The sequence below is a fragment of the Mobula birostris genome, chromosome 8 (genome assembly GCF_030028105.1).
Source record: "Mobula birostris isolate sMobBir1 chromosome 8, sMobBir1.hap1, whole genome shotgun sequence".
NCBI lineage: Eukaryota > Metazoa > Chordata > Chondrichthyes > Myliobatiformes > Myliobatidae > Mobula > Mobula birostris.
The window spans coordinates 125,060,877-125,088,826 of NC_092377.1; the positions used below are offsets into that span (position 1 = coordinate 125,060,877).

The 27,950-nt window shown below is 47.7% G+C and overlaps 1 protein-coding gene and 1 pseudogene across 1 annotated transcript in view; both read right to left on the minus strand.

Moving 5' to 3' along the window:
* The window catches only part of LOC140202052 (myelin-associated glycoprotein-like), a 565,622-nt gene that overhangs the window by 285,779 nt on the left and 251,893 nt on the right, over positions 1-27,950 (minus strand).
* The window catches only part of LOC140201967 (high affinity cGMP-specific 3',5'-cyclic phosphodiesterase 9A-like), a 173,118-nt pseudogene that overhangs the window by 10,819 nt on the left and 134,349 nt on the right, over positions 1-27,950 (minus strand).

Here is a 27,950-nt window from a genome sequence, read left to right on the forward strand (position 1 = left end):
TGGTGTGTGGTGTGTGGTGTGGTGTGTGTGTGTGGTGTGTGTGTGTGGTGTGTGTGTGTGTGGTGTGTGTGTGTGGTGTGTGGTGTGTGTGTGGTGTGTGCGTGTGTGGTGTGTGTGTGTGTGTGGTGTGTGCGTGTGTGGTGTGTGCTGTGTGCGTGTGTGGTGTGTGTGTGTGTGTGTGGTGTGTGCGTGTGTGGTGTGTGCGTGTGTGGTGTGTGTGTGTGGTGTGTGTGTGTGTGGTGTGTGTGTGTGTGGTGTGTGTGTGTGTGTGGTGTGTGTGTGTGTGTGTGTGTGTGGTGTGTGTGGTGTGTGGTGTGTGCGTGTGTGGTGTGTGCGTGTGTGGTGTGTGCGTGTGTGGTGTGTGCGTGTGTGTGGTGTGCGTGTGTGTGGTGTGCGTGTGTGTGGTGTGCGCGTGTGTGGTGTGTGTGTGTGTGTGGTGTGTGTGGTGTGTGTGTGTGTGTGGTGTGTGTGTGTGTGTGGTGTGTGTGTGTGTGTGTGTGGTGTGTGTGTGTGGTGTGTGTGTGTGGTGTGCGTGTGTGTGGTGTGCGCGTGTGTGGTGTGTGCGTGTGTGGTGTGTGTGTGTGTGTGTGTGGTGTGTGTGTGTGTGTGTGGTGTGTGTGTGTGTGTGGTGTGTGGTGTGTGTGTGTGTGTGGGAAAGGGGCTTGTTTTGCCATTGTCTTGTTTTAGTTTGTTGTCCATGTTATTGCTGCTGTTGGTGATGTTCTGCCAAGCATTGTGGGCATGCTATGTTGGCACTGGCATTTATGGCAACACTTGCGGTCTGCCCCCAGCACATCTTGCGTTGGGTGTTAAAGGAAAAACAACACATTTCACTGTATGAATCTGAATCTGGATCTGACGGGACATTGCAGCGTTAAAAGGGTCTGACAAGGGAGCGTAGAGCTATAGTGAAGGCAATACTGGAGCGGGACACTGCACTTTTGGAGGTCTGGAACAAGTGGTGTGCACAGGATTCGGATTTGGGTTCACAGTTGTTCATCGTGTAAGGTAACAATCTGAACGGGGCCCTGCAGGTCTGATCTGTCAGTTGTTTCACTGTACAAGTAGCTTCCACAGGTAACCTCAATGCACCTACCCACACCCCAACACCCTGAATCCAGGCACTGCTCAGGAACTGTTATTACCCCTCAACCATCAGGCTTTTGAAACAAAGGGGATAACTTCACTCAACTTCACTTGCCCCACCATGTACTGTTCCCACAACCCATCGACTTACTTTCAAGGACTCTTTATCTCATGTTCTGAATCTTTAGTCCTTGTTTGTTTGCTCAACTCTATACTCCAGTGCCACTGGGGGAGGGAGGGGGAAGAGAGGATATTAAGAGCTATGAGAGGGAAGGGCATGCTGAGCGTGGATGAGAACATGGGTGAGAGATTATAATGTGGAGATGTTTGGAGACATCCACTAAACAACAGAACAGAGAGCAAAGTAGTTGTTAAATTGTGGGAGATTGGTTAGTGTTGATGTTCAGAAGGATCTGGAAAGAGTTAGTCTATATAAAGCTATGCTCTGGGAATGTCAGTGAGTGTGTGTGAGTGAGTGATTGTGAGTGTGAGTGCTCTGCCCATCTCAATCTGTCCCCCTTTGCCAAACCTGCAACCCACCCCCACCCACAAGAGACGATGGGCTCCAAGGGCACCTCCAGTCTCGCCATCTCCCCCTCTCCGAGCTGCTGGTAACAATCCCTTGCTAGCCTGAGGGGATGCAGCATCTCCTCCTCCAGCTGAGGGAAGAGCTGAAAGAGAGGAGATAACGTCCCGTCACATCCTGGGAGCAGATTCTGACTAACATTCCCCTCTATTAGCATTCCCAGACATCCTATCGCAATCACTGGGTATCTCCGGATAATATTCCCAGGAATTCGAGCTCGGGGTTACGGAGATGGGGAAGGGTGTAGGGGCTGGGGTGGGGTGGTTTCAAGAAAACGGGGAGGGGTTTAGGGGTGAAAGGGGTGTCACACAGCTGGGGAGGGGTATAGGGGACAGAGGGAGATGATGGAGTCAAGGAGGCGTGGAGGGGACAGAGGCGGATCATGGAGATGGGGATGTGTGTAAGGGCCAGAGGGAGATCATGGAGATGGGGTGGGATGTCGGGGTCAGAGGGCAATCATGGAGACTGGAAAGGATGTGGCCACTGCAGGATCATGGAGACAGGGAGGGGTGTCGGGGCTGGAGGGGTGTCACAGAGACATGGAGTGGTGTTGGGGCCAGAGGGATCTATATTCTTATCTCGAAGGCAATGACAGTGTTTGGATTTTGAAGAGATTTGGTATCTCACCAAAGACTCTACAATTTCCTTAAATAGATGTATGGTGGAAAACGTTCTGTCTGGCTGCATCACAACCTGTTCTGGTGGATCACAAGAGGCGGCAGAGGGCTGTAACCTGAGCCAGCTCCTCTCCACCATGTCATAACCGTCCCTACCACTGAGTACATCTTCAAGAGATTGACCCTCAAGAGGGAAGGGTAAGAGCGGCAGGGAGTGGGATGAAGAGAGGGTGAAGACCTGCTCCCTTCCCCCTCCCCACTCAGTATGAACCCTGTTACTTGTTCCCTCCCCCAATGAATCCCCACCCCCCATTCTCAGCCCTGTTACCTTGGTCAAGGATTCGAACATGGGCATGAGGGTGGAAGTGAAGAATGCGCTCTGTGTGTGAGATTTCCACACCCGGTCCCGGTCCATGAAGGGCGACACTGGTAAACCCTCAGACTTCTCCTGGTCTCCCTGGGAACAGGTCCAACAGCATCAGCAGTGACAGAGACCGGAACCTCCCCTGACCGTGAGGCATTCCTTCCCTTCTCAGTGCTCCTCTCACAGCAAGACAATTCATCCTCATTGCCCCCCCCCCAAGTGCTCCCTCCTCGCCACTCCTCCTCCAGCTCTCCCTCCTCACCGCTCCCCTGCACCAAGTCACTTCCTTCTCACTGCTCTTCTCAGTGTTCCCTCCTCATTCCCCATCCCTCAGCGCTCCTGACTCACTGCTTCTTCCACAGCATTCCATCCACACGCCCTCCCAAAATGCTCCCTCCTCATTTCCTGTCTCATAGCGTTCCCTCCTCAACACCACTATTCTGTTGCTTCCGCCTGACTACAAATCTTCCTTCTCCCTGCAACCCCACCAAAAAGACACTCTCCTCCCTACTGTCCCTTACTTAGAATGACACTCCCTCCTCACAGCGAGATGCTCCTTCCTCACTCCTTCCACCCATGACACTTCCCCGCCACCACCCACCTGCATGAAGCACTCCTGTAACAAACAGTCGAGCCAGGGCTCAGAGACCTGGGTGGGACGCACCTCATTGGAGGTGACACAGCATTTGATCAGTACTTGTTCCAGCTGTGGACAGGGAGGACGAGGGTGTTAGTGAGCTGCAGAGAAGGGGGAAGTCGACAAGTCGCGGGTAGCCCATTCCCACACCTCTACCCAACTTGTTAACACAGAGATGCCTGGCCCCCATCGTCAAACCTTCCCACCACAACTCTGGGGAAGGTAAAACTTTCTTGGAAGACACATACCACCAGGCTCAAACAGATTCCACCCTTCTGTGATCAGACTCTTGAATAGATCTCTCGTATGATAAATGGACTTGACCTCACAATCCAGGTCTCGGCCTCGCAGCTTATTGTCCACCCGCACTGCACTCTCCTTGTAGCTGTTACACCTGATTCTGCATTCAGTTATTGTTTGACCTCATTCTAGCTGAATGCACTGTGTAATGATCTGATCCGTCTGAACAGTGTGCTTTTTACTCTATCTCTGTATGTGACAATAATAAACCAATTCCAATTAACAAGACCATTGAGTGTGTGTCCCCATCTCTATCACCGCCTACGGCCTCTACGTTCCCTGTCTCCGTGTCACCCTCACCCCCACCCCTGCCACTGGATTCCACACACCTCCCCGTCTCTGTGGCCCACTTCCTCCCTTACACCCCGACCTGTCCCTCTGATTCCTTTCAGTTACAACACACGCCCCGACTCTGTGAGCTAACCCCTACACACCTTTCCAACTCTGCAACTCCTTCCACCCTCCAGTTCCTCTACCCATCCCTTCGTTATCAGCCCCTCTGACTCCCCCCCACCCCTCACTATCTTTGTGCCCCCATCCTCTCTGCCTTCAGTTGTCCAGAGCTTGATGACCAGAGTGCCCTGGGGCATCATTACTGACCAGTCCAATGTGTTCCTTGTTCTGGTCGTCGAGCCATCAAAGCATTGTGCAAACGCATCCATGATGTCCCCATGCCACGCCATGTCTGTGGCCAAGATCATCTCCATCATCCCCTGGGTGGAAGAGGGAAGGTCAGACCCCTTCCTGTATACAAACACGTGGCTTACCACAACCTCCCTCCCCCACCAACTCTCCCTGTAACAGAGCATTCTGATTGGTTGCATTCCCACCCGGTGTGGAGGCTCCAATACATGGAATCACAAGAGGCTGCAGACTGTCATTGACTCAGTGTCATAGTATGGTCCATGAAGTCCGTGTTCCGGTTCACGGTCCAGTCAATGGTACCTTGTTCGGGGTTTCTGGTTTTCCCCAGTTTCTGTTTTGGGCCATGTTTCTCGCTTTGGGGCTGAGACATAAATACCTCAGCAAACCAGGGATTCCCTGCTGGACTGTCCTGTTCTCCTCCCTGTCTTTTCTCTCTGCGTCTGACTCTCTGCCTGCTCACCTAGCCTGGATACCCCACTTGTATAGCTGAAGTATTACCGCCGGAGCAAGACCAGAGCCTTATTCGGTCAAGATAAGGAACTGTCTTTAGTTTTGTGGAATTGTCTCTCTGTGTCCACGCCTTCGCTATGTAGGTCCAGCTAATTGCCGCTACCTAGTGTTGGAATCTGTCTCTGTGTCCACGCCTTCGTTAGGTGGGTCCGGCCGTTTGCCACCACCTAGTGTTGGGATCCGTCTTGTCATGTTCAGTGTTCTGTGTATGAGTCCCGGCCCTAGGTCCTGTTCCCAAGGAGGGGTTCCGGCTCTGTGTTATGTGTGTGAGTCCCGGCCCTAGGTCGTGTTGCCAAGGAGGAGTCCCGGCTTTGTGTTCCGGCTCCTGTCTCTTCTAGTCCAAGGCTCCGTGCTCCTGAAGGCCCTCGCCCAGTCCGTGCCTAGTCCAGTCCTATCCGAGTCCTGTCCATGTGCCTTTACCTATCCTTCTGTCTTGCCCTACCAGGAGTTCCACGCCCAAGCCATGTCCAGTCCTGTAGCCTCGTCTTGTCTTCACCTAGTTCTGGAGTCCGAGCCCGAGTCAAGTCCCAGGTTCTGGATGCCTGCCCAGTCTCCGGCTCGGAGTCTATACCCAAGCCTCTGCATTTCAAGACCCAAGACCCCAGCCTGCAGGCCTCAAGAGCAAGACCCCAGCCTGCCGGCCACAAGACCAAGCCTGTCTCCAAGCCTCAAGACCCCAAGCCTGTTTCCAAACCTCAAGCCTCAAGACCCCAAGCCTGTCTCCAATCCTCAAGCGTCAAGACCCCAAGCCTGTCTTCAAGGCTCAAGCCTCAAGACCCTAAGCCTGTCGCCAAGCCTCAAGCCTCAAGCCTCAAAATCCCACCCTCCAGCCCTGCAGTCATGTCATGTCCATGCCTGTTCTGGGGCCCGAGCCCAAGACAAGACCCAGGTTCTCGGTCCTTGTCCAGTCTCTGGCTCAGAGTCTAAACCCTAGTCTGCGGTCTTGTCCCTGCTCCTTGTCTGTATCCTGTCAGGTCCCTACTCTAGTCAAGTCCTGTTCCTTGTACTTCAGTGTCTGTGTCTTGCAGTTGGGTCCGTTCCCAACGCCCCCACTGTGACACTCAGGCAGGTCCATCACGGACACAATCGCCCCCACCATCATGGACATCTTCAAATTGCAATGCCTCAAGAAGACATATCCATCATTGAGGACCCTCACCAGCCAGGACATGCCGTCTTCCCATTTCTATCAGACAGCAAGTACAGGTACCGGAAGTCCCACACTTTTGAATTCAGAAACATCTTTATCCCCTCTGCCATCAGTCTATAAACACTAGCTTGTTTGTATTCTTCATTTATTTGTTATTGCTTGTAATTTTACGTATTGTGTGTACAGAAAGCAAATTTCATGACTTATTTTCGTGACAATAACCCTGATTCTGAGTTTAGTGAGGCCACCTTTAGAGTGTTGGGTACAGGTTTAGTCACCGTGTTGTAGGGAAGTTGTTCGCGAGCAGTCCATGAACTTCATTATTGCTTTTTTTGTTTGTGTTGTTTATTTATTTTGTAATTAATTGTCGTTTGTATCTTTGCACTGTACTGCTTCCGCAAAACAACAGATTTCACATCAATCAATTCTGATGATAATTCAGGTTCTGATTCGAGGGGTGTTGATCGACTCTGTAATAGAACCCTAATTGGGCAGTGAAAGGACAATGTACTTGCCCGATGAATTGAACCGTGTTCTAGACCTCACCCAAGGTTGCCTCCGTTGTCACATTCCACCTTGCAAAATACCTGGTCATCCCAATATGCTACATCCAGTGTCCCGAATTTATCGACCCTCCTTAAATCTTAAAACTGTCCTGGCAAACTCCTCAAGCAACATCTCCCTGTGCTAAAATCAGGTTGATTCTATGTTACATTTCACTAAAGGTTGTACTGCACCCTCTTTGGTCCCAGGGACACAAGCGCAGCTCACATAGATTCCATCAATCACCTTCCTCAAACAGTTTTACAGAAACATAGAAACATAGCAAAATAGGTGCAGGAGTAGGCCATTTGGCCCTGTGAGCCTGCACTGCCATTCAGTATGATCATGGCTGATCATCCAACTCAGAACCCTGTACTAGCCTTCCCTCCATACCCCCTGATCCCTTTAACCACAAGGGCCATATCTAACTCCCTCTTAAATATAGCCAATGAACTGGCCTCAACTGTTTCCTGTGGCAGAGAATTCCACAGATTCACCACTCCCTGTGTGAAGAAGTTTTTCCTAATCTCAGTCCTAAAAGGCTTCCCCTTTATCCTCAGATTGTGACCCCTCGTTCTGGACTTCCCCAACATCGGGAACAATCTTCCTGCATCTAGCCTGTCCAATCCCTTTAGGATTTTATATGTTTCAATCCGATCCCCCCTCAATCTTCTAAATTCCAATGAGTATAAGCCTAGTTCATCCAGTCTTTCATCATATGAAAGTCCTGCCATCCCAGGAATCAATCTGGTGAACCTTCTTTGTACTCTCTCTATGGCAAGGATGTCTTTCCTCAAATTAGGGGACCAAAACTGCACACAATACTCCAGGTGTGGTCTCACCAAGGCCTTGTACAACTGCAGTAGTACCTCCCTGCTCCTGTACTTGAATCCTCTTGCTATAAATGCCAGCATACCATTTGCCTTTTTCACCACCTGCTGTACCTGCATGCCCACTTTCAATGACTGGTGTATAATGACACCCAGGTCTTGTTGCACCTCCCCTTTTCCTAATCGGCCACCATTCAGATAATAATCTGTTTTCCTGTTTTTGCCACCAAAGTGGATAACTTCACATTTATCCACATTAAATTGCATCTGCCATGAATTTATCCACGCACCTAACCTATCCAAGTCACCCTGCACCCTCTCAGCATCCTCCTCACAGCTAACACTGCCGCCCAGCTTCGTGTCATCCGCAGACTTGGAGATGCTGCATTTAATTCCCTCATCCAAGTCATTAATATATATTGTAAACAACTGGGGTCCCAGCACTGAGCCTTGCGGTACCCCACTAGTCACTGCCTGCCATTCTGAAAAGGTCCCGTTTATTCCCACTCTTTGCTTCCTGTCTGCCAACCAATTCTCTATCCACATCAATACCCTACCCCCAATACCGTGTGCATTAAGTTTGCACATTAATCTCCTGTGTGGGACCTTGTCAAAAGCCTTTTGAAAATCCAAATATACCACATCCACTGGTTCTCCCCTATCCACTCTACTAGTTACATCCTCAAAAAATTCTATGAGATTCGTCAGACATGATTTTCCTTTCACAAATCCATGCTGACTTTGTCCGATGATTTCACTGCTTTCCAAATGTGCTGTTACCACATCTTTGATAACTGACTCTAGCAGTTTCCCCACCACTGATGTTAGGCTAACCGGTCTATAATTCCCTGGTTTATTTCTCCCTCCTTTTTTAAAAAGTGGGGTTACATTAGCCACCCTCCAATCCTCAGGAACTAGTCCAGAATCTAAAGAGTTTTGAAAACTTATCACTAATGCATCCACTATTTCTTGGGCTACTTCCTTAAGCACTCTGGGATGTAGACCATCTGGCCCTGGGGATTTATCTGCCTTTAATCCCTTCAATTTACCTAACACCACTTCCCTACTAACATGTCTTTCCCTCAGTTCCTCCATCTCACTGGACCCTCTGTCCCCTACTATTTCTGGAAGATTATTTATGTCCTCCTTAGTGAAGACAGAACCAAAGTAGTTATTCAATTGGTCTGCCATGTCCTTGCTGCCCATAATCAATTCACCTGTTTGTCTGTAGGAGACCTACATTTGCCTTAACCAATCTTCTTCTTTTCACATATCTATAAAAGCTTTTACAGTCAGTTTTTATGTTCCCTGCCAGTTTTCTCTCATAATCTTTTTTCCCCTTCCTAATTAAGCCCTTTGTCCTCCTCTGCTGAACTCTGAATTTCTCCCAGTCCTCAGGTGAGCCACTTTTTCTGGCTAATTTGTATGCTTCTTCTTTGGAATTGATACTATCCCTAATTTCCCTTGTCAGCCACGGGTGCACTACCTTCCTTGATTTATTCTTTTGCCAAACTGGGATGAACAATTGTTGTAGTTCATCCATGCAACCTTTAAATGCTTGCCATTGCATATCCACCGTCAACCCTTTAAGCGTCATTTGCCAGTCTATCTTAGATAATTCACGTCTCATACCTTCAAAGTTACCCTTCTTTAAGTTCAGAACCTTTGTTTCTGAATTAACTATGTCACTCTCCATTTTAATGAAGAATTCCACTATATTATGGTCACTCTTACCCAAGGGGCCTCTCACTACAAGATTGCTAATTAACCCTTCCTCATTGCTCAATACCTAGTCTAGAATAGCCTGCTCTCTTGTTGGTTCCTCGACATATTGGTTCAAAAAACCATCCAGCATACATTCCAAGAAACACTCATAATTTATTACACTCATAATTTCTCTTTCCTCTCTGGAATCCAGGCAGCATTATAACCAGCACTCCATTATCTCTGCAGCTGTTTCTCCTGTGACCAGCAGGTACAGGGGCATTGACTCCCAGAGTCACATGGCTTGGAAAAAGGCCCTTTGGCCCCACTAGTACATGCTGATGAAGATGCCCATCTAAGCCAGTCCTATTCTCCACGTTTGGTGCATATTCATGTAAAGCAGAGGTTACCAACCCTTTTCATGCCTTGGAGCCTTACCATCAATTGAGGGGTGTGTGGACCCTAGGTTGAGAAGACCTGACCCCTGCAGCTTTCCTATTTATGTATTCGTCTAAATATCTTACAAATATTGCCATTGTACCACCTCTATTACTTCCTCTGACAGCTCATTCTATTCATCATTTGTGATCATTTGCCTCTCAGGTCCTCTCTCACCTCTCACCTGTCTCGTTTAGTTTTAGATTCCCCTACCCTGGGGAAATTCCAGTGGCCGTCCATCTTCTCTCTGCCCCTTGTGGTTTTATAAACCTCTATAAGGTCAGCCCTCAACCTGCTTTGCTCCTGGCAAAACAGTCCCAGCCTGTCCAGCCTCTCCTTATAGTTCAAACCCTCTAGACCTGGTGACATCCTCGTGAATCTTTCCTGCACCCTCTCCAGCTTCATGATATCCTTCCTATAGCTGGACGACCAGAAATGCACACAAAACTCCAAGTGTGGGCTCACCAACATATTGTACAGCCGAAACATTATGTCCCAACTCCTGTACCATTGCTACCTTGTCAGACCAATTTTTGTACCAAGCCTTGTCGAGTTCTTCCTTGTTTACTTTATTGATCCCAGGGGGAAATTGGTTTTCATTACAGTTGCACCATAAATAATAAATAGTAATAGAACCATAAATAGTTCAATAATAATACGTAAATTATGCCAGTAAATTATGAAATAAGTCCCGGACCAGCCTATTGGCTCAGGGTTTCTGACCCTCCAAGGGAGGAGTTGTAAAGTTTGATGGCCACAGGCAGGAATGACTCCCTATGACGCTCTGTGCTGCATCTCGGTGGAATGAGTCTCTGGCTGAATGTACTCCTGTGCCCACCCCAGTACATTATGTAGTGGATGGGAGACATTGTCCAAGATGGCATGCAACTTGGGCAGCATCCTCTTTTCAGACACCACCGTGAGAGAGTCCAGTTCCATCCCCACAACATCACTGGCCTTACGAATGAGTTTGTTGATTCTGTTGGTGTCTGCTACCCTCAGTCTGCTGCCCCAGCACACAACAGCAAACATGATAGCACTGGCCACCACAGACTCGTAGAACATCTTCAGCATGGCCTACGGCCTGTTAGTTATCAGTGCTTGGGCTATTCCAGTATCTTTGAAGGATCAGTCACTTCGTAAAATATCCTGTTATATTTCTGGAAATCTGGAAGATGTTGGATCATCCTTAACTCCTCCCACCCCCTTCGGAGAGTTTCCCACCCAGGAATCCTCAAAGTGAGCTTTTTCCCACTTCCTGCGGCCCCTCTCCCGCATTTTGCTCCCTCGGTCTCGCCACCTCTCCTCCCCATACTGGCAACCCCTGCAGAATGTCCCACCTTCCGGATCACTTCCGAGACTCCCGTCTCTGTGCCAGCGAAGTGGTCACAGTTGGGCTCTGAGAGTATCTGGAAGACGATTGCGCAGTGGTGCTGTTCCAAGGGGGAGTGGTTGCCATAGCCACGTGTGATATCGGTCTGAGCATTGACCTGGTATCTACTTGGGGGTGGAGGCAAGAGTCCAACCCTTAGACTGAGAGCAGGGACAGTCATCGGCGGCAATCTTTCCACCGCAGCCAGCTTGGCATCACGTCAAGTGTCAATTATAAAGCACTGCCTTCCCGAACCCTTTCTCGGAGGCCAAAATGCTGCTTTCCCCAACCAAGTCCTCTATGGCCTCCGCACATTTTTTCCGAGTTATTCCAAGACGCAAAATACATTGCACCCCGAGTTCATCTTCCACCGACTGAAACAAGGCATAGTCCGAAGGTGGAGAGGCAGCCGCCTTTGCATAACTCCCCGAAGGCCTGCGAATCCCTCGAGACCTGTCCGGCATGCTGGCACTACGTCCGAATCGAAAAGTATGCGACTGCGCTGGTTATAGAGTCCTGGAGCAGATAGAGTAAGTGGACTTTGAGACTAAAAAGGACGAGATTCCGCAGGCACGTGACGTAGACAGGACAGCGAGGAGAGTTTACAAGGGGAGGGGACTTCCAACGGGTGCTTTTTGGATCGGGCAAGAAGAGCAGCATAGAGCTAAATTCTGAAGGAAGGCAGTTTTTTTTTAAAAAACGTCTTCAAGTACAAGAAGGACTAGACTGCGCAGGCACAGGACAGCGCAGGGAGTTTAGGAAGGAGACCACCCGTTACAGAGGGCAGCGGAGTAAGTGGCAGCAGAGTGTAAGGCTTTGGCTCAACGGACTTAGGCGGTAATGGGAAGAGGCGAGAGTGAGGCACCAACTATTTTTCTCCCCCTTGGTGAATCAGTCCGGACAGACAGAGGAACAGCAGGGCTCACACAGCTAATGGTACAAGCTAACGATTTAAAAAGTTTGTGTGTTTAGCGAGGTAAGTTGGTGAGTAGACTTATTTTTCCTTGTTTCATTCCTGTAGAATTAGGTAGCATGTCTGCAGGGTTAATGCTTTGTTCAGGGTGTCAGATGTGGGAATCCTGGGAGACCTCCAGCCTCCCTGATGGCCATATCTGTGCCAGGTGCATCGAGATGCAGCTCCTCAGAGACCGTGTTAGGGATCTGGAGCTTCAGCTTGATGATCTACTGCTTATTAGGGAGAGTGAAGAGGTGATAGACAGGAGCTATAGGGAGGTAGTCATCCCTAGGCTACAGGGGTCAGAAAACTGGGAGACTGTCAGGAGAGGGAAGGAAAATGCCCAGATAGTGGAGAGTATCCCAATGGCAGCCCCCCTCAGCAACAAGTATCTCATTTTAGATGCTGCTGAGGGGGATGACCTGACAGGGGACGCCCACGGTGACCGGGTCTCTGGTGCTGTTGTGCAGGAGGGAAGGGGGAGAAGAGGAATGCGGTAGTCATAGAGGATTCCATAGTCAGGGGAACAGACAGGAGTTTCTGTGAGTCTGATAGAGATACACACATGGTGTGTTGCCTCCCAGGTGCCAGAGTACGGGATGTCTTGGATCGGGTCCAAAATATTCTGAATGGAGATGGCGAGCAGCCAACTGTCTTGGTATGTGTTGATACCATCGACATAGATAGGAAAAGGAAGGAGGTCCTGAAGAGAGATTTCTGGGAGTTAGGAAGGAAGCTGAGAAGCAGGATCTCCAGAGTAGTAATCTCAGGATTGCTACCTGTGCCACGTGCTAGCGAGGGCAAGAATAGTAGGATCAGGCAGATGAATGCGTGGCTGAGAGACTGGTGCAGGAGGCAGGGCTTCAGATTCTTGGATAATTTGGACCACTTCTGGGGAAAGTATGACCTGTTCGAAAAGGACAGGTTACACCTGAACCCGAAGGGGGCCAATATCATAGCGGGCAGTTTTAACAGAGCTGTCAAGGAGGGTTCAAACTAATTTGGCAGGGGATGGGAACCGGAATGATAGAGCGGAGGAGGTGGAAAACAGAAATAAATCTAAAATAGTGAGCAGTTAAGATGTCAGGAAGGACATGCAGGTGATGGGGCAAACTTACAGCCATTGGGATGAGTTGCAGTGCAATAAAGTTGCAGTGAAATCAACACAAAAAGTACCAAATACTGGTCTTAAGGTGTTATACTTAAATGCTCACAGCATAAGAAATAAGGTGGATGATCTTGTCATACAGCTACAGATTGGCAGGTATGATATTGTGGCCATCACTGAGACGTGGCTAATGAATGCATGTCTCTGGGAGCTGAACATCCAAGGATACACGGTGTATCGGAAGGATAGGAAGGTAGGCAGAGGGGGAGGCGTGGCTTTATTGGTAAGAAATAATATTAAATCATTAGAAAGAGGTGACATAGGATCGGAAGGTGCAGAATATTTGTGAGTTGAGCTAGGAAATTGCAGGGGTAAAAGGACCCTGATGGCAGTTATATACAGGCCTCCAAACAGCTGCCGTGATGTGAACTACAAATTACAACAGGAAAGGCTTGTCAGAAGGGCAGTGTTATGATAATTGTGGGGGATTTTAACATGTGAGTGGATTGGAAAAATCAGGTCGGCACTGGATCTCAAGAGAGAGAATTTGTAGAATGTCTATGAGGTGGCTTTTTAGAACAGCTTGTTGTTGAGGGGATCAGCTGTACTGGATTGGGTATTGTGTAATGAACCAGAGGTAATTAGAGAGATTGAGAGAGGAACTGACCAAAGTTAACTAGAAAGGGACACTACAGGGAAGGACAGCAGAGCAGCAGTGGCTGCAGTTTATGCGAGAAGTGAAGAAGGGGCAAGACAGATATATTCCAAAAAAAGAAGAAATTTTCGAATGGAAAAAGGATGCAACCGTAGTTGATAAGAGAAGTTAAAGCCAAAGTAAAAGCAAAGGAGAGGGCATACAAGGAAGCAAAAATTAGCGGGTAGACAGAGGATTGGGAAATTTTTATAAGCTTACAAAAGGAAACCAAGAAGGTCATTAAGAGGGAAAAGATGAACTATGAAAGGAAGCTAGCAAATAATATCAAAGAGGATAGTAAAAGCTTTATCGAGTATATAAAGAGTAAGAGACAGGTGAGAGTAGATATAGGATCGATAGAAAATGATGCTGGAGAAATTGTAATGGGAGATAAAGAGATGGTGGAGGAACTGAATGAGTATTTTGCATCAGTCTTCACTGAGGAAGACATCAGCAGTATACCAGACACTCAAGGTGGCAGGGAAGAGAAGTGTGTGCAGCCACAATTACGACAGAGAAAGTACTCAGGAAGCTGAATAGTCTAAGGGTAGATAAATCTCCCGGACCAGATGGAATGCACCCGCGTGTTCTGAAGGAAGTAGCTGTGGAGATTGCGGAGGCCCTAGCAATGATCTTTCAAAAGTCAATAGTTTCTGGCATGGTTTCTGAGGACTGGAAGATTGCAAATGTCACTCCACTATTTACAAAGGGGGCAAGGAAGCAAAAAGGAAATTATTGACCTGTTAGCTTGACATCGGTGATTGGGAAGTTGTTGGGATCGATTGTCAAGGATAAGGTTACGGAGTACCTGGAGGCATATGACAAGATAGGCAGAACTCAGCATGGTTTCCTTAAAGGAAAATCCTGCCTGACAAACGTATTGCAATTTTTTGAGGAAACTACAAGTAGGCTAGACAAGGGAGATGCAGTGTATGTTGTGTATTTGGATTTTCAGAAGGCCCTTGACAAGGTGCCACACATGAGGCTGCTAAACGTATTCTACACAAGATTCGAACAAAAGAGGAGCGTCCCGCTCCCTCCAGATGAACCGGACCTGGTGGCATTGAGATTTATCATCACTGAGGAAGACGTCAGACAGGCCTTCTTGAAGACAAATCCAAGGAAGGCGATGGGCCCAGATGGTGTCCGGCGCAGGTTCTCTGGACCTGTGCAAGCGAGCTAGCTGGAGCGTTTGTTGACATCTTCAACTGCTCCTTGCTTCAGTCTAAGATCCCCTCATGTTTTAAGAAGGCAACGATAATCCCAGTGCCGAAGAAGAGCAAGGTGGCATGCCTGAATGACCATCGACCTGTGGCTCTGACATCAATTGTTATGAAGTGATTCGAGTGATTGTTTATGGCACACATCAACCACAGCCTACCGGTCAACCTCGATGCTTTGCAATTCGCCTACCGAAGCAACAGATCAATGGCAGATGCCATCTCTCTGGCCCTACATTCCTCCTTAGAACACCTAGAGAATAAAGATGCATACGTAAGGCTCCTTTTCATTGACTACAGATCTGCCTTTAATACCATCATTCCAAATAAACTGATTCCTAAGCTCCAGAACCTGGGCCTTAGTACTCAGATCTGCAGCTGGATCTTCAACTTCCTCACAGACAGGACCCAGGCTGTGAAAATAAGAGACAAGCTCTTGTCTACAATCTCTCTGAGCACCGGTGCCCCACAAGGCTGTGTACTCAGCCCCCTGCTGTACTCACTGTACACCCATGATTGTGTAGCCAACTTTCCATCGAACTCAATATATGTTTGCTGATGACACAACAATTGTAGGCCGCATCTTGGGTAATGATGAGTTTCAGTACAGAGAGGAAATTAAGAACCAGGTGGCATGGTGCGAAGACAATAACCTATCCCTCAACATCGGCAACATGAAGGAATCAGTTGTTGACTTCAGAAGGAATAGCGGGCCGCATGACCCAATTTACATCGATGGTGCACAAGTGGAACAGGTCAAAAGCTTAAAGTTCCTCGGGGTCAATATCACAAATGACCTGACTTGGTCCAACCAAGCAGAGTCCACTGCCAAGAAGGCCCACCAGCACCTTTACTTCCTGAGAGAAGCTAAAGAAATTTGGCCTGTGCCCTAAAACCCTCACTATTTTTTATAGATGCACCGTAGAAGGCATTTTTCTAGGGTGAATCACAACCTGGTATGGAAGTTGTCCTGTTCAAGACTGGAAGAAGCTGCAGAAGATCGTGAACACTACACAGCACATCACACAAACCAATCTTCCGTCCTTGGACTCACTTTACACCGTACGCAGTTGGCGTAGTGTTGCAAGAATAATCAAGGACACAACCCACCCACCAACACACTTTTCATCCCGCTTCCCTTGGGGAGAAGGCTCAGGAGCTTGAAGACCCGTACGGCCAGATTTGGGAACAGCTTCTTTCCAACTGTGATAGGACTGCTGAACGGATCCTGTCCCAGATCTGGGCCCTACCCTCCAAAATCCGGACCTGCCTCTCGATTTTTTTTTGTTTTGTTTTGTTTTTTTTTTCCACTATCTTACTTTCCCTTTTCTCTTTTATATTTATGATTTATAATTTATATTTTTAATATTTAATATCGATCTGAAATCTAGGGAACGCGAAGCGCAGAATCAAATATCGCTGTGATGATTGTACGCTCTAGTATCAATTGTTTGGCGACAATAAAGTAAAGTAAACAAGATAAGAGCCCATGGAATTATGGAAAAGTTACATATGTGGTTAGAGCATTGGCTGATTGGCAGGAAACAGAGTGGGAATAAAGGGATCCCATTCTCGTTGGCTGCCGGTTACCAGTGGTGTTCCACAAGGATCGGTGTTGTGGCCGCTTCTTCTTACGTTGTACATCAACAATTTGGATTATGGTATAGATGGTTTTGTGGCTCAGTTTGCTGATGATACAAAGATAGGAGGAGGGCCCGGTAGTGCTGAGGAAACAGAGAATCTGCAGAGAGACTTGGATAGATTGGGAGAATGGGCAAAGAGGTGGCAAATGGAATACAATGTTGGAAAATGGTTTGGCACTTCGGTAGAAGAAATAAATGGGCAGACTATTATTTAAATGAGGAGAGAATTCAAAGTTCTGCGATGCAACGGGACTTGGGCGTCCTCATGCAGGATACCCTTAAGGTTAACGTCCAGATTGTGTCTACATGTAGATTGGGTGAACCAAGTTGGTAAAGGTGCTGAGGAAGAGGATTTCTTGGAATGTATGCGGGATGGTTTTTTGAACCTACATGTCGAGGAACCAACTAGAGAGCAGGCTATTCTGGACAGGGTTTTGAGCAATGAGTAAGGGTTAATTAGCAATCTTGTCGTGAGAGGCCCCTTGGGTAAGCGTGACCATAATATGGTGGAATTCTTCATTAAGATGGAGAGTGACATAGTTAATTCAGAAACAAAGGTTCTGAACTTAAAGAAGGGTAACTTTGAAGGTATGAGACGTGAATTAGCTAAGATAGACTGGCAAATGACACTTAAAGGATTGACGGTGGATATGCAATGGCAAGCATTTAAAGATTGCATGGATGAACTACAACAATTGTTCATCCCAGTTTGGCAAAAGAATAAATCAAGGAAGGTAGTGCACCCGTGGCTGACTAGAGAAATTAGGGATAGTATCAATTCCAAAGAAGAAGCATACAAATTAGCCAGAAAAAGTGGCTCACCTGAGGACTGGGAGAAATTCAGAGTTCAGCAGAGGAGGACAAAGGGCTTAATTAGGAAGGGGAAAAAAGATTATGAGAGAAAACTGGCAGGGAACATAAAAACTGACTGTAAAAGCTTTTATAAATATGTAAAAAGGAAAAGACTGGTAAAGACAAATGTAAGTCCCCTACAGACAGAAACAGGTGAATTGATTATGGGGAGCAAGGACATGGCAGACCAATTGAATAATTACATTGGTTCTGTCTTCACTAAGGAGGACATAAATAATCTTCCAGAAATAGTAGGGGACAGAGGGTCCAGTGAGATGGAGGAACTGAGCGAAATACATGTTAATAGGGAAGTGGTGTTAGGTAAATTGTAGGGATTAAAGGCAGATAAATCCCCAGGGCCAGATGGTCTGCATCCCAGAGTGCTTAAGGAAGTAGCCCAAGAATTAGTGGATGCATCAGTGATAATTTTTCAAAAATAGTTAGATTCTGGACTAGTTCCTGAGGATTGGAGGGTGGCTAATGTAACCCCACTTTTTAAAAAAGGAGGGAGAGAGAAACCGGGGAATTATAGACCGGTTAGCCAATGTCAGTGGTGGGGAAACTGCTGGAGTCAGTTATCAAAGATGTGATAACAGCACATTTGGAAAGCAGTGAAATCATCGGACAAAGTCAGCATGGATTTGTGAAAGGAAAATCATGTCTGACGAATCTCATAGAATTTTTTGAGGATGTAACTAGTAGAGTGGATAGGGGAGAACCACTGGATGTGGTATATTTGGATTTTCAAAAGGCTTTTGACAAGGTCCCACACAGGAGATTAGTATGCAAACTTAAAGCACACGGTACTGGGGGTAAGGTATTGATGTGGATAGAGAATTGGTTAGCAGACAGGAAGCAAAGAGTGGGAATAAATGGGACCTTTTCAGAATGGCAGGCAGTGACAGGTGGGGTACCGCAAGGCTCAGTGCTGGGACCCCAGTTGATACAATATATATTAATGACTTGGATGAGGGAATTAAATGCAGCATCTCCAAGTTTGTGGATGACACGAAGCTGGGTGGCAGTGTTAGCTGTGAGGAGGATGCTAAGAGGATGCAGGGTGACTTGGATAGGTTGGGTGAGTGGGCAAATTCATGGCAGATGCAATTTAATGTGGATAAATGTGAAGTTATCCACTTTGGTGGCAAAAACAGGAAAACAGATTATTATCTGAATGGTGGCCGATTCGGAAAAGGGGAGGTGCAACGAGACCTGGGTGTCATTATACACCAGTCATTGAAAGTGGGCATGCAGGTACAGCAGGTGGTTAAAAAGGCAAATGGTATGCTGGCATTTATAGCGAGAGGATTCGAGTACAGGAGCAGGGAGGTACTACTGCAGTTGTACAAGGCCTTGGTGAGACCACACCTGGAGTATTGTGTGCAGTTTTGGTCCCCTAATCTGAGGAAAGACATCCTTGCCATAGAGGAAGTACAAAGAAGGTTCACCAGATTGATTCCTGGGATGGCAGGACTTTCATATGAAGAAAGACTGGATGAACTGGGCTTGTACTCGTTGGAATTTAGAAGATTGAGGGGGGATCTGATTGAAACATATAAAATCCTAAAGGGATTGGACAGGCTAGATGTGGGAAGATTGTTCCCGATGTTGGGGAATTCCAGAATGAGGGGTCACAGTTTGAGGATAAAGGGGAAGCCTTTTAGGACTGAGATTAGGAAAAACTTCTTCACGCAGAGTGGTGAATCTGTGGAATTCTCTGCCACAGGAAACAGTTGAGGCCAGTTCATTGGCTATATTTAAGAGGGAGTTAGACATGGCCCTTGTGGCTAGGGGGATCAGGGGGTATGGAGGGAAGGCTGGGGCGGGGTTCTGAGTTGGATGATCAGCCATGATCATAATAAATGGTGGTGCAGGCTCGAAGGGTCAAATGGCCTATTTCCGCACCTATTTTCTATGTTTCTATGTGTCGGAGGTGAAGAAGGTGAATACAAAGTTGGCACTCATTTCTAGAGGAATAGAGTATAGGAGCAGGGATGTGATGTTGAGGCTCTATAAGGCGCTGGTGAGACCTCACTTCGAGTACTGTGTGCAGTTTTGGTCTCCTTTAAGAAAGGATGTGCTGGCGTTGGAGAGGGTACAGAGAAGATTCACTAGAATGATTCCGGGAATGACAGGGTTAACATATGAGGAACCGCTTTGACCGCTCTTGGACAGTAATCCTTGGAGTTTAGAAGAATGAGGGGGGACCTCATTCAAACATTTCGAATGCTGAAAGGCATGGACAGAGTGGATGTGGCAAAGTTGTTTCCCATGGAGGGGGAGTCTAGTACGAGAGGGCATGGCTTAAGGATTGAAGGGCGCCCATTCAGAACAGACGCGAAAAAATTTTTTTTAGCCAGAAGGTGGCGAATCTGTAGAATTCGTTGCCACGGACGGCTTTGGAGGCCAAGTCATTGGGTGTATTTAGGGCAGAGATTGCTATGTATCTGTGTAGCCAGGGCATCAAAGGTTATGGTGGGAAGGCAGGGGAGTGGGACTAAATGGGAGAATGGATCAGCTCATGATAAAATGGTGGAACAGACTCGATGGGCCGAATGGCCGACTTCCTCTCTTTTGTTTTATAGATCTTATGGTGGACTTAAAACTTTGAACTCAAAAGTACCTTACTTGCACGGCGTCAGAAATTTCAACGCCAGGAAAGCATCGGAAGTCCTGAGGAACTCCCAGGCCATGAGGTCCAGACGTCTCAAAAAAATACTCCGGGTCCTTCACCGAACGAAAATCACGACGACAAAGGACGAAGGATGTTGTCTCGATGTTTCTGGGGGAACAACAGCATTTGTCTCCCTGTTTTCGGAGACAAACGGTTTCTGGCGGGTTGCCAGCGGCCGCAGCTGGGAGCTACATAGCTAGCAGCCACCAACAAACCCAGTCCAAACTGGCTGAAAAACTCCGAACCAAGCCTCCACACTAAAACAGCCACTCACTAAAATGTCCAAGAGTGGCTTCGAATCCCCTCCAAAGTATCTCACGAACTTTATACAGCAGTTTTCTCTCGATTTCTCCCAGCTCATTCAGAACAGCACCACGCTGTGTCTGACCCCAGGAGTGTGTGATGGGACGATGGGGAGGGAGCTTCACTCCGTGTTTGACCCCTTGATTATGTGATAGTAAAGTGTGGAGAGAGTTTCACTCTGTGCCTGACCATGAGAGTGCGAGATGGGACGGTGTGGAGGGAGCTTTACTCTGTTTCTGACCCCAGGAGTGTGAAATGGGATGGTGTGGAGGGAGCATTACTCGCTGTCTGACCCAAAGCGTGTAATGCGATAGTCGAAGATACACGTTGTCACATTCCTAACTGCTGGGATCTTGCTGTGTGCACACGGACTACTTGGTTTCGTTGGCATGGTTGTCTTCTATACACTGAATGAGAGTCGTATATAATCATAGCATGTGGGAAACATGTGCTCAAACACCCGAGATGCTCAATGATCTACGGCAAGCCGCAGGGCTTTCTCTTCCTCACGCTCTCTCTCCCTCTTTAGCTCCCTCCATCCTCTCATTTCTCAGTACCAACAGCGTGGGCCGAAGGGCGGGCGCTGTTCTCTGCTGTATTGGTCCTGACACCCAAGGACTTGTGTTTCTGACAATTAACAGATTATTAACACTGGGGCGCACTCACATGCCGATGAAAAGGACAGCGATGGTGGGAAATATGATCATCTCGGCTACCTTCCACCTCTGGGCTTCCAGGGACTCGAGGCCTACGAGAACTCTCCTCGTCTTCGGCTGAAGCCTGGGAACTGGAATGGAGGGCGGTGCTCAGTGACGGAACTGGAACCCACACTGTCTCCCTCCGATCCAAGCCCACACAGACCCCTCCCATCCACACATCATACTTATCCCTCCCACCAGAGCCCTCACAGACCCCTGCTCCTACACTCATCCGTCGCCATACACTGACCTATCTCCTCAAATCGCTCCCTCCTCCCACACAGACCGGTCTTTCCACAACCTCCACCAATATCTCCCCCCATACTGATACGTCCCCAACCTACTCTCTCCCACCCACACCGACCCCTCTCCACGCCACACACGGACCCGTCTGTACAACATCCACCATTCCCCCACTCCCCATTCCACACCGAGCCCGAGGAAGGGATGGGTAAGAGTGAATGTGAAGCTGATGTACAGTCAGAGCTGAACTGTTTCAACCTTCCCCACTCACCGCAGATACCGCTCCGGGATGGCCCCTCCTCCCCGGGACCCATCTCCGGGAGCGTGGCTGGGACGGGAAGGCGAGGGGAATGGGGTAAGAGGAGGTAAGGAAAGTTTAGTACCAGCCACACTTCCCAGCATTTATTTCGTACCTCTTCGGGATCGGGCGGCCAGACCCCGCGCTGTGCGCCGCCTCCCGCCTCCGCAGATGTGCGGCCAGTGACAGGGCACCGGGTTTACCGAGCAGTTGCTGCAGAACAGCACCGGGACGGGGAAATCCTTACCTAAAAGACACAGACAAGGCGGAGTGTCAGTGTAATTAACGCCGCCTAGGTAGGACAGCTTCAGGAGGCGGTGACTCAGAAAGGTGGCATCCAACATTAAAGATCCACATTACCCAGGACATGCCCTCTTCTCATCGCTACCGTGGTACAGAAACCTAAAGACATTTCAGAAACAGCTTCTTCCTTTTCACCATCGGATTTTTGAACGGGCAATGTACCAACGTAAACCGCCTCACTATTTTCCTTTTTTTTTGTCACTATTTCTTTATTTTAATTTCTCATTGTAGCAAATTTCATGACATATGCTGCTGATTCTGACCCCCGTTTCTCCTACAACCGCCAACCCACCGATCACACCCCGCGTCACTGCCGCTGGTTACCGAGGGTTAGTCTCGGGGGGTGGGGAGGGACGAGGTCCCCACAAATGGTGGTGTGGTCCCGGGAATTTTGGATGGAAAAGGGGCAATCCCCGAAGGTCGGGGGATCGGGGTGGGTTCGCGGGAGCTGGGATATTCCCGCTACAGGATCCCGTAACGAAGTTCTGGAAAGCTCGACGGGGAGGGTATGAGAGGTGTTTTAACTTATTTCCCACCCGGGGCAGTTTCGGATCCGGACCAAGAGAAATTTTATTAAGGAGATTGGAGAGGAGTGTGTGTGTTTGGGGTGGGGTGGGGTGGGGAGGAGAATGTGTGTGAATCGGCTTCCCTCACTGTGCAACAGGGAGAAGAGGGGTCTAACAGCTGCAGCAAGTATCAGAATCCAATCGCACAAAAGATTTACACGCCCACTTTAACACAAGCAAACGCCGCAAGAGCCTTGGGGAAAAAGTTAAGTGATTTCGAGGAAAGCAGTTACAAAATATCCGGAGGGAGAGAGGGAGGGGAGGGTGATGGAAGAGGAAGGAGAGGCAGGAGTGTCAGGGAAGGAACTCCGGAACTCGGAGCGCGCTCAATGGTGGAGAAATTGGGACTGGAGGAAGGTGGAGAAGCTAAAATTCAAAGTCCAAAGTAAATGTATTATCAAATTGCATTGATGTCATTATATACACCCTGAGATTCATTTTATTGCGGACATTCAGTGTAAATATAAGAAAAAAACATTAAAATTAATGAAATACCGCACCCAATTAGTCTAATGAACAATCCAAATTTCCAAAACAGAGCCAAACAGTAGAAAAATATAACAAAGACAATAAACATTTTCACTATACCATATTTACGTATTCTTTTGGCACAATATATCAGTCTGAACCCGAACTGGAAAATTTGTAAGGAAAAATTAGAATTGAAATGACAAATTTTAGAAAACACACTGAGATTAACACTACCTGGGACAGAAGGAGGAAGAAGAAAAACAGACATAATAATTACACAACAGCCAGATATACTTCCATCATCAAAACAGGATTCAGCATTCCAGGCAAGCTATGCCATTCTGATAAGAGACACACACCGCAGAAAGTACAACACAGAAAAATGAAATTATCAACATAGAAGAAAAAGTTAACCAATGGAACAGCATGATCTGTGGAAGACATCCCCACAGTCTGAGCAGTCTAGATGTTGACGAGGAAGTGTCAAGTGCCTGGCTCAGAGTTGGAGACCTCTTCCCAAACACAGAGGAGTTCTTTGTGGTGATACCAGACCAAGTGGACCAAACAGAACTTATTAAAAATACGCAAGAAAAGACCAACAATCTCAATAAGTGCAGAAAATGTCACAAGAAACCAGAAGCAATCCAACACATTGCAGGATCCTGCCGCAGTTTAACTCAGACTGATTACTTATACAGAAACAATCAAATGGAAAATGCCATTCACTAAAATCTTGCTTTAAAATACAAACTGTCACATTGGGGTGCATTGATAGTGCACCCAAATGCAAGACGCAGACACTGAAGTACTAGGAACAGGACTTGACTAGAGTGGGGACGTGACAGGATACAGACAAGGAGCAGGGACAAGAACGCAGACTTTTTTTTAGATTATCAAGACACGCAGTCCTCTTTTATTGTCATTTAGTAATGCATGCATTAAGAAATGATACAATATTTCCTCCAGTGTGATACCACAAAACACAGGACAGACAAAGACTGGAAAGAAACTAACAAAACCACATAATTATAACATATAGTTACAACAGTGCAACAATACCATAACTTGATGAATAAGTCCATGTGCACAGTAAAAGTTCAAAGTCTCTCAGATGTCCCACATCTCATGCAGACGGGAGAAGGAAGAAAAACTCTCCCTGCCAAACCCGACCACGGCTAGGGCTAGGACATGAACTCAACAGGGAAACCAGACAAGGAACTATGAACTAGGAGCCAAGTCTTGAGGCTCGAGGCTGGGGTCCTGGTCTTGAGGCTCGAGGCTGAGGTCTTGGTCTTGAGGCTCGAGGTTGGGGTCCTGGTCTTGAGGCTTGCGGCTGGGGTCCTGGTCTTGAGGCTCGCGGCTGGGGTCCTGGTCTTGAGGCTCACGGCTGGGGTCCTGGTCTTGAGCTTGAGGCTTGGGTCTTGAGGGTGGAGGCTGCAGGCTGGGAAATTGAGACTGGAGGCTGTATGCTGGGGCATTGAGTTTTGGAATGAGGAGGCTGATAACTCAGAGGCTGGAGCTCGGAGACAAACTGGGAACTATACATCAACAAAGAGCCTGTACTTATCCTTGGAAAAGCCGAGACTCATATTTGACACGACACCAGCATGAGACAGGACAGTACATAGACATAGAGCTGAGATTTATACTTAGACAAGCTGAGATTGAACTTCTTCTCCACACGAAGGTGGGACAGGACCATCCGTCGGGTAACGGCAGAATGGCAGGACTTACCCAAGAGAGGCAAAGACAAGACAAGACAAGACAGGTCACCCCGCAGGGCAATGGCAGAACAGCCTGACTTACCCCACGGAGGTGAGGAAAAGACAAGACAGATCCCCCCGCAGGGCAATGGCAGAATGGCCTGGTTTACCCCATGGATTTGAGTACAAGACAAGACAGATCCCCCCGCAGGGCAATGGCAGAACGGCCTGACTTACCCCACGGAGGAGAGGACAAGAAGAGACAAACACCGAAGAACGACAGACAGTTCCATCTCTGCATCGGGGTTGCTCTGAGTAGCCGTTACGGCCAGCAACCTCGGCTGGCTAGGGAAACAGTCGGGTCCCTACTGAGCTCGGTGTAGCTGACGGCCACTCAGCGGGCCCAGGAAACAGCTGAATCCATACAGCAAAGACAGCTCCGACTACTGACAGCAAGGGTCCATGAGATGATAGTTCACCAAGGCAGCCTAAAGATGGCAAGTGGCCATTCTAGCCTTCCACCGGCAGGTTGCTCCAAGGGAATCTTAACAAGACAAACCAGCAACACACAGTCGTCCCCAAGGCTACTTATATTCCAAGCCTCAGATGGGAATCAGGTGCCTATGATTAACTCAACCAAATAAAGGAACAGCTGGAAGACCCGGAGACCTGAGTCCACGGACCAGACCATGAACCGGAATGCAGACTTCACAGACTGCACCATGACAACAAACTCATACACGACACAATACTTTATTAGAAGTAGAAGACTGATTCAGTTTAAGAGTCAGAATACCACAAATTATATTACGACCGATCTGTTATGACAGATTGTACAAATCATAATAACCAGCCGATATTACAGGACAAGCAAGCAAGAATAACTTACTTAATAGATATAACCATTCTAAGCACACACAACATACATAAATCAATAAGTGAAGAAGACCAGAAATATACCGAACTAAAACAATAATTTGAGAATGTGAACAGAGTATACATTATCCCAAAAGTAATATCTATAACTGGTATCATCCCAAAGTCACTACAAAATAACATTATATAATAAAGCCGACACCGTAATGTTTAAGTACATATCCAGAATAGATAGGTAAATAAGCAATAGATATGGAGAACATCAGATGAAGGGCATAGATGTGGAAACAGTTTAGTGACGGGGCAAATGAAGTTTTCTCCTCTGGTTCAACAGCCCGATGGTTGAGGCTAATAACAGTTTCTGAACTTGCTGGTCTAGGTCCTGAGGCTCCTGTACCTCCTTCTTGATGGCAGCAGTGACATGAGAGTATGGCCTGGATGGTGGGGGTCCTTGATGACAAAGGAATTAGAGGAGGGAAGAGACTGAGGATGATTTGTAAGGAGTCACAAAGACAGGGAGGGATGTAGGGGATGGAAGGTACAGTATATCGAGATACTGAGGGGCGTAGGAGCCGGAAAGGAACATAATGACCCGTCCAGTGGGTAGCACAGATACAGGAACTGGTGAAGGGATGGGGGTGGATCGTCATCACGGGAAGGGTTTTAGAGACCAGAAAGGAGTCACAGAGACACGGTGTAGTGTAGGGACTAGAGGGAGTCATAGAATCAGAATCTGAATCCGAATCCTTTATTATCGCCAAGTATGTGGACACATACAAGGAATATGATGCCGGTTTCCCTGAGCTCCCGCTGTACAGAATCAAAAAGCAAACAAAACAGTAGTGCAAATGATTGTGAACCATATACAATGAGGTATACCTGTGTATGTACAGGTTGACTTGGTTTATAATAGACTAAAATTCAAGTGTTCATAAGACTGATGGCATACGGAAAGAAACTGTTCTTGTACCTATTTGTCCTAGCATACAGTGATCTAAAGTGCCTACCAGAAGGAAGGAGTTGGAACAGGTGATGTCCGGGTTGTGAAGGGTCTACAATGATGCTGCTTGCTCGCTTCCTGACTCTAGATGCATATAAGTCCTGGATCGAGGGCAGCTTCACACCAATAATCCTTTCCGCAGCCCTGATGGTTCTTTGGAGTCTATTCTTGTCTTGTTTGGTAGCTGATCTAAACCAGACAGTGATGGACGAACAGAGAACAGACTGGATTATTTCTGAATAGAATTGAATCAGCAGCTTCTGAGGCAGGTTGTACTTCCTGAGTTGACATAGGAAATACAACCTCTGCTGAGCCTTTTTGATAAGAGTGTCTGCGTTGGGTGTCCACTTCAGGTCCTGGGAGATTGTGACACCCAGAAACCTGAAGGTCTCCACAGCAGACACAATACTGGTGAGTATAGTGAGTGGGGGGAGTATTGGGGGCCTCCTCCTGAAGTCCACTGTCATCTCCACAGTATTGAGCGTACTTAGCTCCAGATTGTTCTGAACACACCAGAGGGCCAACCGTTCCACCACCCGTCTGTATGCAGACTCATCACCGTCTCGGATAAGCCCAATGGCATAGACGGGAAGGCATGTAGCGGAAGAAGGAGCTCAGATACGGGGAGGGGTATAGGAAACAGAAGGGTCTCAGAGACGGGGAAGGTTGTAGGACCATGACGGGGTCAGAGAGAGAAGGGAGGTGTAGAGCATTGGGGCTCAGAGACAGGGAAGGGCAAAGGAATTAGACGGTGTCACCGAGTTGGGGAGGGTTGTAGGGACCAGAAGGAGTCACAGAGACAAGGACAGCTGCAGGAGACGGAGGAGCTCACAGAGATGGGGAGGATTAATAACCCCCACCCAACACACGTTTGAAAGTAACTATTAATTTGGACGTTGGTTTAAATAATAGCTGATACTCATTGCAGTCGTCGCCACACACAGCTGGGGTGGGGAAAGAGAAGGAGAAGACGATCAGTGGATGACAGGACCGGGAAGTCTATATTCTTATACCACTAAGTGGGGAAACAGGAGCATTCTGTTTGGGTGTCAATATCTACTTTCACCATCCGAACCATTTATCCAGTGGCTCCACTTCTTTGGGAGCTTGTTAAGACTTTAAATGTCACCAAACACTTTCAACTTCCTACAGCTGTACGGTGCAGAGCATTCTGCAGAATGGGAAGCGGCTACAGAGTGTATAGTCTCCGCCAGCTCCATCACGGCCACAACCGTTCCCATAATCGAGGACATCTTCGAGAAGCGGTGTCTCAAGAAGGTAGCATCCAACACTAGGACTCTCACCATCCAGGACATGTCCTCTTCTCATTAAAACTATTGGAAGGAGTTATAGGAACCCGAACATCTACACTCAGTGATTCAGTGGGCAGCACGGTAGTGTAACGGTTAACGGAACACTATTACAGCGCTAGCGACCTGGGTTCAATTCCAACACTGTGGGTGAGGTGTTTGTACGTTTTCTTCGTGATTGAGTGGGTTTCTTTCCTGTCCTCCCATTCTTCCCTACATTCCAAAAGTGTGCGGTTAACAGGTTATAAACA